Source organism: Phaseolus vulgaris, chromosome 1 (assembly GCF_000499845.2).
Source record: "Phaseolus vulgaris cultivar G19833 chromosome 1, P. vulgaris v2.0, whole genome shotgun sequence".
Classification (NCBI taxonomy): domain Eukaryota; kingdom Viridiplantae; phylum Streptophyta; class Magnoliopsida; order Fabales; family Fabaceae; genus Phaseolus; species Phaseolus vulgaris.
In genome coordinates this window covers 20,297,837-20,311,532 of record NC_023759.2, presented here as the reverse complement: position 1 = coordinate 20,311,532, position 13,696 = coordinate 20,297,837, and the positions used below count along the sequence as shown (strand labels likewise).

General features: G+C 32.9%; 1 pseudogene; it reads left to right on the top strand.

The window, feature by feature from the left end:
- The first annotated feature begins 1,675 nt into the window (after window positions 1–1,675).
- On the top strand, window positions 1,676–2,236 carry LOC137815653 (uncharacterized; annotated as a pseudogene).
- Window positions 2,237–13,696: the final 11,460 nt, after the last annotated feature.

Genomic DNA, 13,696 nt, shown 5'->3' with positions numbered 1-13,696 from the left:
GCAAAGGTGATGATTATCCACAACTGTTAAATTATTATTCCTTTTTTCTTGGTCCATAACTACAATAATGTACTGTGATAATTATCCTTCAAAGATTCTTTATTCGATCGAGACCGCAAAGGAACGAGAGCTATCTCCAATACTGTTTCGGGTTTTGATGCACCAATCCCTTTGGCTCTTCACCATTGTGATGGTGTCACCTATGATGTAAGAAAAATAAAATAAAAAATAATAATTTGATATATGCATCTACCAAAATAAGTAATAACATACATAGTTATACGTAACTTTACGTAAATACAAATTCCATTAAACGATGATAGCTAGGTTTATTTTATTCTGTACACACTTATAATATTGTTTCTTATAATGAAATGTGGATGAACTTTGTTAACAATGTATAATAATAATATTTGGATTTTGATTTTAAATTTTTCTTGAAATATCATAATAGCCAAAAGAGAAAGGCAACTTCACTAGCTAACTTGTTCACCTCAAATTCAAATACCCAAACACGATCGATCGTACCAAAAACTTATTTGTTAAGTAGCATGACTGATTATGTTGCAACTTTTTACTGTATTTGCTTTTAAATATTGGAGGATAGTGCTTTTTTGTTCTAAAAAACACTGAAAACTTGAAAAGAGTGTGTGATTATCTGATGATTTTGGTTCATTTTTAAAAATTTCTCTGAAATAAAATGTTTAATTAGTTTCTGCAATCAAATGATTTTCGTGTTTAATTTTCACCAACACCAACGACTTGTACGCTTTTGAGTACATAAACTATACCATGCTTAAAATTCATCATAAATAATTGTATTGTGATACAAAATTACTTTTAGCCCTTGATAATTTATTTTAAAAAATTAAAATAATATATTCTAAGACATAAGAACCCATGAAAAAAATTCACGTCGTACTAAAATTTCTACTCTCATTGAGATTCTACCAATTTAAATAACTATTAAATTTAAATTGGTTTTTATAATTAAATAAATTTTACATTTTAGTCTTTATACTTAAAAAGTATTCTTATGGTATGAGTGTAGACAATAATAATTAAAAAATGTTACGTATAAAAATAAAAATAATATATAAATGAATAAAAATTTAATTATCAAGTAAAGCAAGTTAATTTTTATGATAAATTTTTAAATATTATTATATCAGTGAATAATATTGAAACTTATGCATAAAAAAGATATGAAAATATACAATCAAATTATCAAAATAATAAAATCATAGAAAGAAAATAAATAAATGTTGATCAAAAAATAGAAAATAAATAAATAAATTTTACTCTATGAATTAGTTTAATTAATGGATATTTTTTTAACCTTCGTTAATTTTTAAAGGTTTATTCTAAAATCTTAGGAAAATAATAGAAGATTTTTTAACTTTCATTGGGTTCTAAAGATTTATTTTAAATTTAACATCCGTTAAGTTTCAAAGGTTTATTCTAAAATTTTAATAAAATAGTGAAGGTTTTTTAACATTCGTTAATTTCCAAAGGTATAATCTAAAACTCAACAAAATAATGTGATTTTTTTAAACTTTGGTCAAGTTCTCCAATTGTTTATTGTGAAATTTGAGTAAAATAATTTAGAGTGATTTCTTTGTGCTCTGTATCAATTGAATCGCTATGTATTTCTTTTACAACATAAATACTTATGATGGTCGCTCTCTGTTACGAAGTTGGGGAGTGGTGGATTGCATTGAAAAAAGAATATGCCGACAAAGACATAAACTTGAAGTAACTTTGTTTGATGGAGTTGTTCCTGCTCCAACTACAACTCTAGATGATGGTGTAATTAATTCTGATGAAATGCATATGTACATTATTGTAATTGTCACCATCTCCAAAGGATAAGGAGATGGTGTGTTGCAATGTTCTGCTTGGCCTGACTATGTAGAGATAAAAAGGTTGTTCATACATGCAAATGAGAATATAATAGATGATCCATATGTTGTTCCGGAATTCACGTAGACTTACTCACTCATTTATACTCCTAGTTGTTTACTTAGATTTGGATTTGTGTTAACAACACCTTTTTTTGTTGGTTCTTGGCAAGGAGTTGGATGATGCGTTGCAAGACAACCTTTATCATTTTTTGGAATTAAGAGGCATAAATGATGAACTTGTTGTTTTCTTGCATCAGTACATGAAACACAAGGTTAAAGTAGAAGTTGTAAGATAGATGGAAAATGTCAATTCTTTTATTGAAAGGAAATAAGGGCATTGAATCACTACTCTTGTATTTTTTTGTCATTGAAATGTGAATCTAACTAGGTACACCTCTTTGTTTTTTGTTGACTTTTGCTTTAGATTTGTAGTTATTGTTGGTGGAACAAGATCAAAATTATTGCATCAAGTATTTAGTTGTTGGCTACTAGTAATCAAACATAACGAATCACTGTTTATGGATTTCAAAATCGAAATCCAAATCATAAAAGTGATTAAGCATGCAAAATTTGTGGAAAAGAGAAAAATTTGTCCTTGGCGAGTGTTGTAATTTTATCTTATGTGTGCTATCTTTTTTGTTCACGTAGAAGATTCAAAGCAAAAACCACAAATACAATACAATCATTTCCAATCTCCAGTACAATTTCCACCAACAATAACTACAATTCTAAAGCAAAAGTCAACAAAGATGATTGATGCATTGACATCAACAGATTACAAGCCCAACATGATAGATAAGGTATTTAGAAGAAAGGATTGTTAGAGTTGATTACTTTAGATGCACTGCTGGCTCAAAATAAAATTCTGACACAACAACTTGAAGCATTAACTGCACATATGGCTAAATTGCCACAAGAATTACAAGTTGTGCAATTTTCTCAGAGTCAAAGTCAACCAATAAGGTGTGATTTTTGTGGAGGTGATAATCTCAATGGTCACTGTTCTTATGAAACCAATTCATTTGAAGCAGAAGTAAATTACATGGACAACCAGGAAAAGCAAAGTGGTTTCTCCACAATAATGATTATTCTAAAGGTTGGATAAGTAATTAGAATCAAAATTTTGGGTGGAAACAAGATAGTGGTCCATCCAACAAGCAAGGTCCTTTCCAGCAACAACAACCTCTATATCCTTCAGTTCCTGAAAGACTGAATAAATTTCAAGATACCTTGGAAAATTCATGAAAGCTGCTAATGCAATCCTAGCTTGCATTGTTATGAGTCTTTTGTTTTGTATTTTGGGGTGTGGAATTTGGTGGGATTGGGTGGCTAAAATGAGTGAAAGAAATTTTGAAGTATTGGTGTATGGAGAATGATAATGAAGCTTAAGAGAGGTTATGTCAACTCCTAAGAGATTTCTTGCTAAAACACGTAGAAAAAAGGCTAGCAAAGAGTGAGCTAAGAGACTAGTTGAGGCAGAAATTTGGCAGCAATTCAATAGTCTATTCAAAGCTAATTTATAGGGGGCTAGCACTTGTATTTATAGTGCTATGGGCAGCCAAGGTGCAATCTTTAACCCTAAAACTCTCCACTCATAAAAGGACAAGTGAATCTCTCTAATTGGAGCAAATCCTCTCAAATTTGAGGTTGACAAGTGTCCTCCTCTAATTGGAGAGAATCCTCTCCATTCCCATGAAGATAAATGTTCTTTTGGAATTGGAGGGAATCCTCTCCATTAAGGAGATGACATGTGGACCTTCATGCCTTCCTTGTCATTCCATGCTTTCTATTTGCACTCTAGTAATTTATTTGTGCATCCTAGAAGGTCTAGAGTTGCATTGGGTCCAAGGAGGCCCAATTATAACTCTAGTCATACTCTTTCTTTTTCCATTTACACCCTACTCTAATTGACCCAATACATGACCCATGAAAATTGACCCAAAACATGGTCCAAGAGAATGACCCAAATACAAGCCCAAAATAAAGCCTACACTACTCTGTATAATATTTATAAAACTAGATAAAAATGGAAAAGCAAAAAACATTAATTCTCCCTAAGATGAGAGTCTTCTAAGATCCTTTTTCTGCTTCCAATCTTCTTAGCCAAATGTTTCGAGGTTGGATGAGTTTTCATCAGCTACTCTGGCCAGTCGAAAGAATAATATGGCGACAATCAGAAATTTAGAAACACAAGTGATGTGAGTTGATTTTTTAGATGTTTTCATTTATGGTGACACTTTTACTTAAGGTTGAGATTTTAACAATTAGAGGTGAGAACCTAAAGAAAATTCTCACTGGACACGAACTTATCCAAGTGGTTAAGTAAGTGTGAAGGTTCACTTCACAGAGGCAAAGATGAAAAAAAAATGATAAGGTGAGAATGAAATGCAATTGCAGAATTGAAATAGGGGCAAGGTAAACATCAATGGTAGACATAGCCTCCCAAATGATGCATCATACTCATTCATGAGCCCAAAACCGAGAACAACAATTAAGAGAAAAAGAGATAAAAACAAAAATGAAATGGAGAGATGGAAGGAAATGGAATGAGAAAACTTATGGTGGTGAATGAGAAATGTTACGCCACTTGGAGGGTGATACGCTCCAAGATGAGTGTGTTGGCCGCCACTTGAGAACTTCCCAAAATCACTCAAGATAAGACCTCAAACCTAAGAGGACATAAGCCTCACTAAGAGCTCACACAATTTGTGTAAAGTTTCTTTACTTCATTCAAATTAAACTTGTAAAATACAATGTGTACGCCTCTTATTTATAGGTGAAGGAGCCTTGGAAAACAAGCAAAAGGGTAGGATGAGAAAAGGGAAAAAAGGAGCAGTCTTAGGGTTTGACTAAGTCAAAACCGCACCCTAGGCTTGTCCTTCTAGAAACTAGGTCAAATTGCCTTCCTAAAGGGCTAGAAACAAGCTAAAATGATAATTATATCCCTATTATGTTAAAGGCACCTTATTCTAGCCTATCTTTGCCATTTGGATCCCTAAAGTGAACCCAAATTATTTACAAACATATTCTATTTTTTAAGAAGACCAAAAGGAAGAAATTATGGTATTCTGGTTTATAGCTTCTTCTTCTTTTGATGATTCTTTCTCAAGGCTTAGTGGAACCTAGATTTGTATCTTGGAGATGACTGACCCTTTTGGGAAGTTCTTGTTGTGTCCTTAGTCATCTGTCGATTTGTATCAACAAGTGAGATAGATTGCCAAATAATTAGCAGAGAGAAAGAGTGGTCAGTTTTCAACCAACACCCAAACCAACCCAAAGGAACATTGCAATATAATTACCATTGAAAGTGGTAGAATAGCATGAAAAAAAGGATGGTGATAATTTAGTTGTTGAAAAAAGGGGGAAAGATGAGTCAGAGAGAGATGAGAAAGAGAGAGAGAAGAATATGATTGAGGAAGAAAAAATATGAAAAAAGAGGAAAAAAAAGTGAAAATAATGAGAGAGGTGTTCTTGAATTTTTTTTATCATATCCTCATGCTCCTTCAAAAAATAGATAAGGAATTGAAACTTTTGATAATTTGCTTCCTAAAAATTATTTTGTAGAAGCTCCGGAGCAAAAGTCAACATGTGGGAAATCTATAAAGAGGAGGAGCTCTATTGAAGAGTGGAACATAGAACTGGAGGTTGGATGCAATGCCATTATTCAGAAAGGCTTACCTCTAAAATCCAAGGACCCAGGATGTTTTAATCTTCCAGGGTCTATATGTGTTTTATTTGTGGACAAGACCTTAATGGATTTGAGGGCAAACATAAATTTAATTCCTTTGGCAATGCTGGAAAAAAATAGGTGAATTGGAGATTAAACCCACCAAGATGGCACTATAGTTAGAAGATAGATCAATCAAATATCTTTATGGTGTGGTTGAAGTTGTTCTTGTTAAGGTGGATAAATTCATATTTCCTCTAAATTTTGTTGTGATGGACATGGAAAAGGATGAGGAGTTCCCTTGATACTTGACAGACCTTTCATGAAGACTACTAGAATTATAATTGATGTTGACGAGCGAAAGTTTAATATGATGAGGTAACTTTTAATCTTTTTTATGGTTTAAAAAATTCTAATGCAGGGAAGGAATGCTTACATAGAGATATAACAAAGGAAGCCTTTCCTGATACTAAAGAACAATTGGACCTCTCAAATTTATTTGAGGAATTTATACATCATCACATTCCAAAGAAAGAGGAAAATAAAGTCCAATAGGAGGTGACTATAGAAAAGGATGAATATAGACCAGGGCAACCCATAATGCTTAGAGATGCTAAATTACAAATATGGTTGAAGACAAAAGGATCAAGATTATGGGTCATAAAAAACCTCAAGAATGATGGAACCATTGAACTTGAAAACCCATATTCGAGAAGAACTAAATTTGTAACTAGGAAATTGTTGCAACAAAGGAGTCGTCCACCTTGAAAAAAACATGCATCAAGCTATATGAAGTTAAACAAGCACTTTCTAAGAGGCAACTCAATATAACTTTATTCATTTAATGTTGATTTGTTTATTTTAATTTTTTATTTTGAGATTAGTTGATAAAATCCATGATTTTGTATAAATGTATCAAACTTTTGTGCAGGAAAACTCGCCCAGACATAGTATATCTCACCTAGACAAGTTTGATGATGTAAATTCAACTTTTTGTGCAGGGAACCTCACCCAGATGTAGTATACCACGCCTAGGCGAGGTTGACGACGTAAATTCAATATTTTTTGCAGGAAACCTCGCCCAGGCGTCGTATATCTCGCCTAGTTGAGTTAAGTAAAAACAAAAAAGTGTTCTCTGGAGTAATCTTGCCTAAGCGAGACAATCTTGCTTAAGCGAGATTCCACTTACACAATCCTGCTTGAGCAAGACACATGTCTGCTTGAGTGAATTTGACAGTCCTAAAGTACGAAATTCAAGGCAACTCATGTAGTTGACCTGGAGGCATGTTCTATTATTCAGGGGGCAGATCCAACAAATTAAGCAGGGTCATCTACATTTGTAGATGAAGACTTTAATACAAAGTTGGATGACTTTCTAGGAAGAGAAGATTGAGAAAAACATGGTTTTATCTTTCTAATTTTCTTTTCTTTTCAGTTATTTAAATTTTATTTTATCTCTCTAGTTATTTTACTTTTCAGTTGTTTATTTGCTTATTTTTTTATTTTTTGTTTTAATGGTTTGTATTGCTATTCTTGAATTTTTTTCAGTTTTAATTTAATTGATTTTCTAGCTTTATTTTTTCTTAAATAAAAAATAACCGCAATATTAAAATTGAATTGCGGGAAAAAGAACTTTGTGTTTAAATATTAAATAGTGAAATGAATTAGACAGAGATTGGAAAAGAATATGTGATTGAATCCCTATTCAAATGTAGTTGAAATTACGATACATGAAAATTTAACAGGATGACAGATTAGAACAGAGAATGAAAAAACAATAAGAAATGAGTAAACCAAGTGAATGTCTGAACCTTTAACACATACATGCTATAACTGGATTGTAGGTATGTTCTTCTTCTTTAAAATGTGAAATCCTAAAATCAACTCACATCATGATAGAACAACAATAACCTCATCCCATGGAAGCACTAAGATGGGAGACTAGTCAGATGGTGGTTGAGAAAATGATGTGGAATTCATATTTGTGGGAAGTTGAAGAGGGAAAAAGATGTTAAGGGTGGAAACTTTTCCATCAAATACAATTTTATCTTGCTTGAGCTTCTTGCTTTCTAAAAGCAAAGTTCTAATTGTTTTCCTTAATTTAAATATTGTTTACATGTTGAGTTGTAATTATCTAAAACCTTCTCATAGGAGAGATCATTCTCGTCTTCATCATTAGATAATAAGCATGAGGAATCAGAGACTAAAATAAGATTGGAGAAAGGCTTAGAATTTTCCTCTTGATCTATGTAAGCCATTATGAAGTAAGCACCCTTCAAGTATCAGTGGAAGACTCAAAAGAACTTTAAACTTTTTCCCAAGCTTCAAAAGAGAAACTTGAGAGGTACCCATTTCCAAGGAAGGTTCCTTGGTGGAGAACCTAGGAGAAGAATACTCCCATTTTTAAGTGACTTTGAAAAACAAGAAAACAAACTTTTATGCTAGTTCATTTTTTATTCATTTCCAAAGTGAGTACAAGAAGGAGGGTAAGCCTCTATTTATAAGAGAAGAGGCTCAAAACACTTCATGCACTAGGGAATGTAAGACTAATTGTGCAAAGTGCAGTTGCACTTGTATTTTCGTCACTCCATACAAAGCAAGTCCCACATTGCTCAATTATTTGATTTTCCAAGTGTGTACAAGCTCCAATGCTCCTTCACTTGTTGCTTAGTCATTTGGCCTTGTAGGTGAACATGAAGACTCTATTCTTGCATCTCCAATTAGGAATTTTGACCACCCTTTTTTTTTATCAGCAATAAAATAAATAAATAAATAGGGACCACTTCAGGGGTGGTCCAACCCTTATACAGAAATACTTGACATCAGTCTCCTATTAGAACGCCTACCAAATTAGCAAAGGGATAACCATACCAACACTAACCAATGTTAATGAATCAACCTCATACAAGCCAAAGGATTTAAAACACCAACTAGAATAAGGGAAATAAGCAGAACGAGACTTTGCATAAATCCAAGACCATACTTTTACTTGCACCGAAGCGAACACTTCAGACACATCTGCCACACCTCTATTGAAGATGACCGAGTTCCTATGTTTCCAGATTTCGCTCACAATGCCAACCCAAATTGTACCCCAAACTTCGTTAACCGAAACAGAAGCCTGACTCATCTTGAATTGTGAAAAATTTGACTTAGGATCCTTGTGAATTACAGACGACACACCAAGCCACTTAAAGCACAGACACCAGACACGCCAAGCAAACCTGCAAACAAAGAACAAGTGACAAGATGACTCCTCCTCCTCCCCACACAAACAACACAAGAGATTTTCTACCGCCACTCCGCGCCTTACCAAGTTAACCCTAGAGGCAATCCTATTCTCCAACACCCTCCAAGCAGTAAACAAAGCAGATGGCAAGGCTTTGCACCTCCACAACTTACTATACACAGGAGAATACTCCCCTCCTCTAATCCGCCTTACCTGAACATAGGCAGAGTTGACTGAGAAAGTTTGACTCTCCCCAATCTTCCAGACCCAACTGTCCGCCTCCCCAAAAACCAACTTCACCTCTCGCAAACTTTGAAACAGCTGTTCAACCAAAGACTTTTCCCAGTCGAAAAAGGATCTACGCCAGTCCAATGGAGAGGGCTACACCTTCACTTCCAATTGGGCCTTAGACTCTCCAAATTAATGCTTATTCAAGCCCAAATTAGGTCCACTTATGTATCTATTTTAAAAAAAATACTAATTCCTATACATTTTTACAAGACTAAAAAAATGAAAAGAATTTAATATTATTTTCTCAAATGTTGGTTATTCCTTTGTGAGGTTTTTATCTTCTCCATTCTTCTTACTCGAAATTTTTTAGGCTGGAAGATTTTCATCACATTAAATATAGATTTGTCTTCTCTTTATCTGATTCAGAATCAAAATTTGAGTTTGAATCATCCTCTATGAATGGTCACTAAGGAGTCACATATCTCCTCGATTGAGTTTAGCCTGCAAATCTTTTATACCTACCTTTTGATAAAGCATAAGTTAGAACATACATGGCTTTTTCATTTAGTTGCATCTGATTAAACTCTAAATCTTTTCTTGGGGTCTTGGCCTCTAAATCTCTGATGGCAGAGCCCCCAATCACACACAACCACACAATAAGGAGGATGAAGACTTAGAGGTTGTTTATGGATTTATTTGCACATATGAGTCTAATTGGGCTTTTGTTTATTTTTTTGTAGGTCTAATCAAGAGGATAACTATAGGGTGAAGGAATGTACAAACATATCCGAGAAGACCTCCAAGTCATCAAAACATAAACTAGAGCTTTCGTCAGAAGAACACGAGAAGACTGAGTTTTTGCTGACTTATCAACATTATTTTTGGGCCAAGTTTTAGCTTTAATAAATTGTATAAAGTTGTTTAGGATTTCATGGGCCATGTATTGGGCCTATTAGCATAAAATAATTGGACCAAATATTTGGGCCAAGTAGCATAGGTTTTTAGGCTTGTATTTTGGCCAATAGTAAAATAGGTCTAGTTAGGTTAAAAGTGACTAGTTAGGGTAACAATTGGGCTTCTTTGAGTCCAATGTAACCCTAAAACGTCTAAGATATATTAGAAGTCAAAAATTACCTTGGCATGGAGCACATGGATGTACACATGGCAGCCTAGGAGTGGAAAGGATTTAGCATGGAAGGTGTGAGCTAAACATGGAAAGCATGAGTCCACATGACACCTTCTCATTGGAGAGTTTTATTTTGAATTTTCAAATTTTGGCTCTAAAATGTTCAGCCCTCTCTCCTATAAATTGAGGTGCTTGGCTCTCATTTTCTAAGATCAATATATTAGTGAATTGTTGCCCAAGTTTGCATGCTTTCTCACTCCTTTGTCTAGACTCTTTAGGATAGACACCTTGATATTCTTTTTCACCTTTTTCAAGTTATATGGCCCATCCAATCACTCTCCCTACTTCTCATGCACCTTCAAGGAAACCATAGGTCCATTGGAGCCATCCTTGTCTGTTTCATCCATCTTGGAGCCCTCTCGACTAACCCCTTGAGTATTGTTTAAATTTGTAGCAACTTTTATCTAACATCTTAAGTATCCTCTTCACGAGCTACTATTGGCTCAATGAGCATAAGGAGAGAAGAAAAAGGAACTATTTAGTAAGAAACTAGGTTTAGCAAGATAGCTACCAAAGAGACTGAGCTTAAGTACGTAGCGCTTTAATAAGTGGTTGAAGAGTAGCTTAATCTTGTACAAACCACTTTTGGCCTAACTAAGTATTCTTTCACAATTCACCCATGACTTAACTAAATGTTCTTTCACAAGCTATTTCTAACTCAACCAAATATTCTTTTTCAAATAGTCACTCTTGACTATGATACAAGAAATGTATTTGGGATGATCAACAAATCACATAATTTGCTCACTATAGACGATTATCCTCTCTCTCTCTCTCTCTCTCTCTATATATATATATATATATATATATATATATATATATGATATTTGTACACTCTATTATAGTTATCCCATAAAACACAAACATTGTTCTTGTATGAAGCTTTCCATGGGTGTAAAATTTTCAACAAAGTTTATGCAAATACAACGTTGTATCTTTCTTCCTTCTTCTTCTTCTTCTTGTGTTGCTTTATATAGGTTCTAAAGAAAGTAGTCATTGTTAAGTCATTTTTGGTTGTTGAACAACTTCAGCTTTTTTCTAATGTCTTTCTTTCATCTGATGAGCTTGATATTAAAGGATGCATTAAATGCACTCAATGCAACAATAAATTTTCTTCTATTCTTTGTGTGACATCCCTATAGCTGGATGTATGTATCTCTTCTTGGACAGTGTGTCTTTTCTTGAATTTGTCTAAAGTGAAGTGTCGTACGAATTAGATAATCATTACAAAGTTGACAATGCATGACTAATGAATTTGTTGAAGAAAAGCATGTTTAGCTCTTTATTAAAAGGATATTCTAATGTGAATTGTCATTTTCTAATAGATCTCTTTGGAATACAAAAGGAATAAACATTTTCTGCAACATACAATAAGCATTTATATATTTTCATGTAGTACGTGGTTAACTTACTTTTACGCACCTATCGCTTGAGCATGTTCATGCTATGTCAAACATAGAATAAGACTGCACAATGTTGTATTGTCAAACAAACGAAACACTTGCGTCTTGCATGGTTTGTTGTTGAACTCAACCATTGTCTTACAGATGAAGCATGATCATGTTTTATGTTGTCGTTTTTAGAACTCAATCAGAATTACATGAATTGTTCTTTTGCTCTAACATTTAGTAAAGGAAGTGAAAATAAATTTATTACTATATATGTGATCAGTTACACCATACTCAATAACCCAAGGACCAAACAAACAAATGAATTATAAGTGGATGTCATTCAATCAATGTTGATAATATATTTGATAAGTCTTTAAATGTAGCTAGAGATAGGTTACTCGAGAATAAAGGAGCAATAAGTGAGTCAATAGTGGAAGTGCAAGGGTTAGACTCATCCATCTTCTTAAAAATCTAAATAATATGTTATAAAATTCACTTTAAACTTAATACAAAATTGACATTTAGCTATATAATATAATTTGATAACATTCGAACTGACATCTTCAATAAATAATACTGCTAGAATTTAAATTCGAACTGTTTAATTAAAAAAACACAAATCATTACAGTATGAGAACCGTGGTATAATAGTATTAAACCATGTAACATATAATTTGATTGCATATGAGACTCTTCTCTCCAACATTCTAAGACACGTGTTGGCAACATATTTCATTGGATGTAATAACTTGCTGGTTGTTAGAAATTTGGACTCATCAAAGCATTCTGACTAGTCAAGAACATATAATGGCACGATTGCATAAATAATTATATGGATGAAATACACATTTACTTACTTTATCTACCATTCTTGATTGTGACTCATGTAGTTTTCCACGTGTAGTAGTTTACCTAATCCAAAGGATTTCACATTTGCTATCTTATCCATTGTAAATGAGCCAATGCAGCTAGAATTGGAAATTACATGCTAATCACTAATGCCTTGTGCCTAACCTCCAATTATTCAACTAACACCTCATTTATATGTCCATTGGATAAGAAGGAAGGTTTTTTTCACAAGGTTCCATGGTTTAATAAACAATTAATTAGCTTTGTAGGCATAAAAAGTCACGTGTGGGTATATATATATATATATATATATATATATATATATATATATATATATATATATATATATATTAGTCAATAGCAAATGAGAATCTCACAAATTTAATGTCTCAACCTACACAACAAATTATTTGTACGTAACTTCTTCAATCTCTTTTAATAATTATATTTTGTAATCAGTTTTCTGTCACATGGCTATTTGTTTAGGATTTTATATTGAGCTACCTGATACAAATTTTAACTCGTAATTTAGTATCTAAAGAGGGAAGAATTAATAATAGTTCTCCAAAATTCAATTTCTCATTTTACACATGATTCTGCCGGCTAATGTAAAGAGAGATAGTGAGAAGGTATGAATATATATTTTATGAATTTGAATTGGTTAAAGTGTGTTATAACTTAATCTAATTTAAATTAATAATATCCTTATTTTATTGGGTAGAGTTCGATGTATGGAATAATTCTGCTCAAAATGGGTTTTGAAAACCCAGGTTTGACCCATCAGTTAGGCCTTAGCTCAATGCTCTTTAGCCATTTTCTTCTTACACTCACATAATTTCTAACTCTCATCTCATAATTTTAAAAATTATTTTACTTTTGTAAAAGTAATTTCTGAATTATCTGTTTTAAGTTTTTTTTAGAATAAACTTTCTAGAACATATATTATGATACTTTAAAAACAATTTTTTTAAATGAAATTTCTATAACAAACTTTGTAGATGCGGTTCTGGAATAAAATTTCGATAACAAATTTTCCGAAGCATAGTTTTTTTTTCTTCTGAAAACTGTTCTCTTTTTTTTTTCCCTCTCGTGCAGTGGTAAACAGAGATGTAGAGTGATGATACAGCGACAGTGGAGTGGTGTAGTTAAGGAGAGTATTTTTGTCTTTTTAATTAGTATGGGGTGTAGTTAATAATAATATGGGTGCATAACGTACAAACCTGCTTCTTATTGTAAACT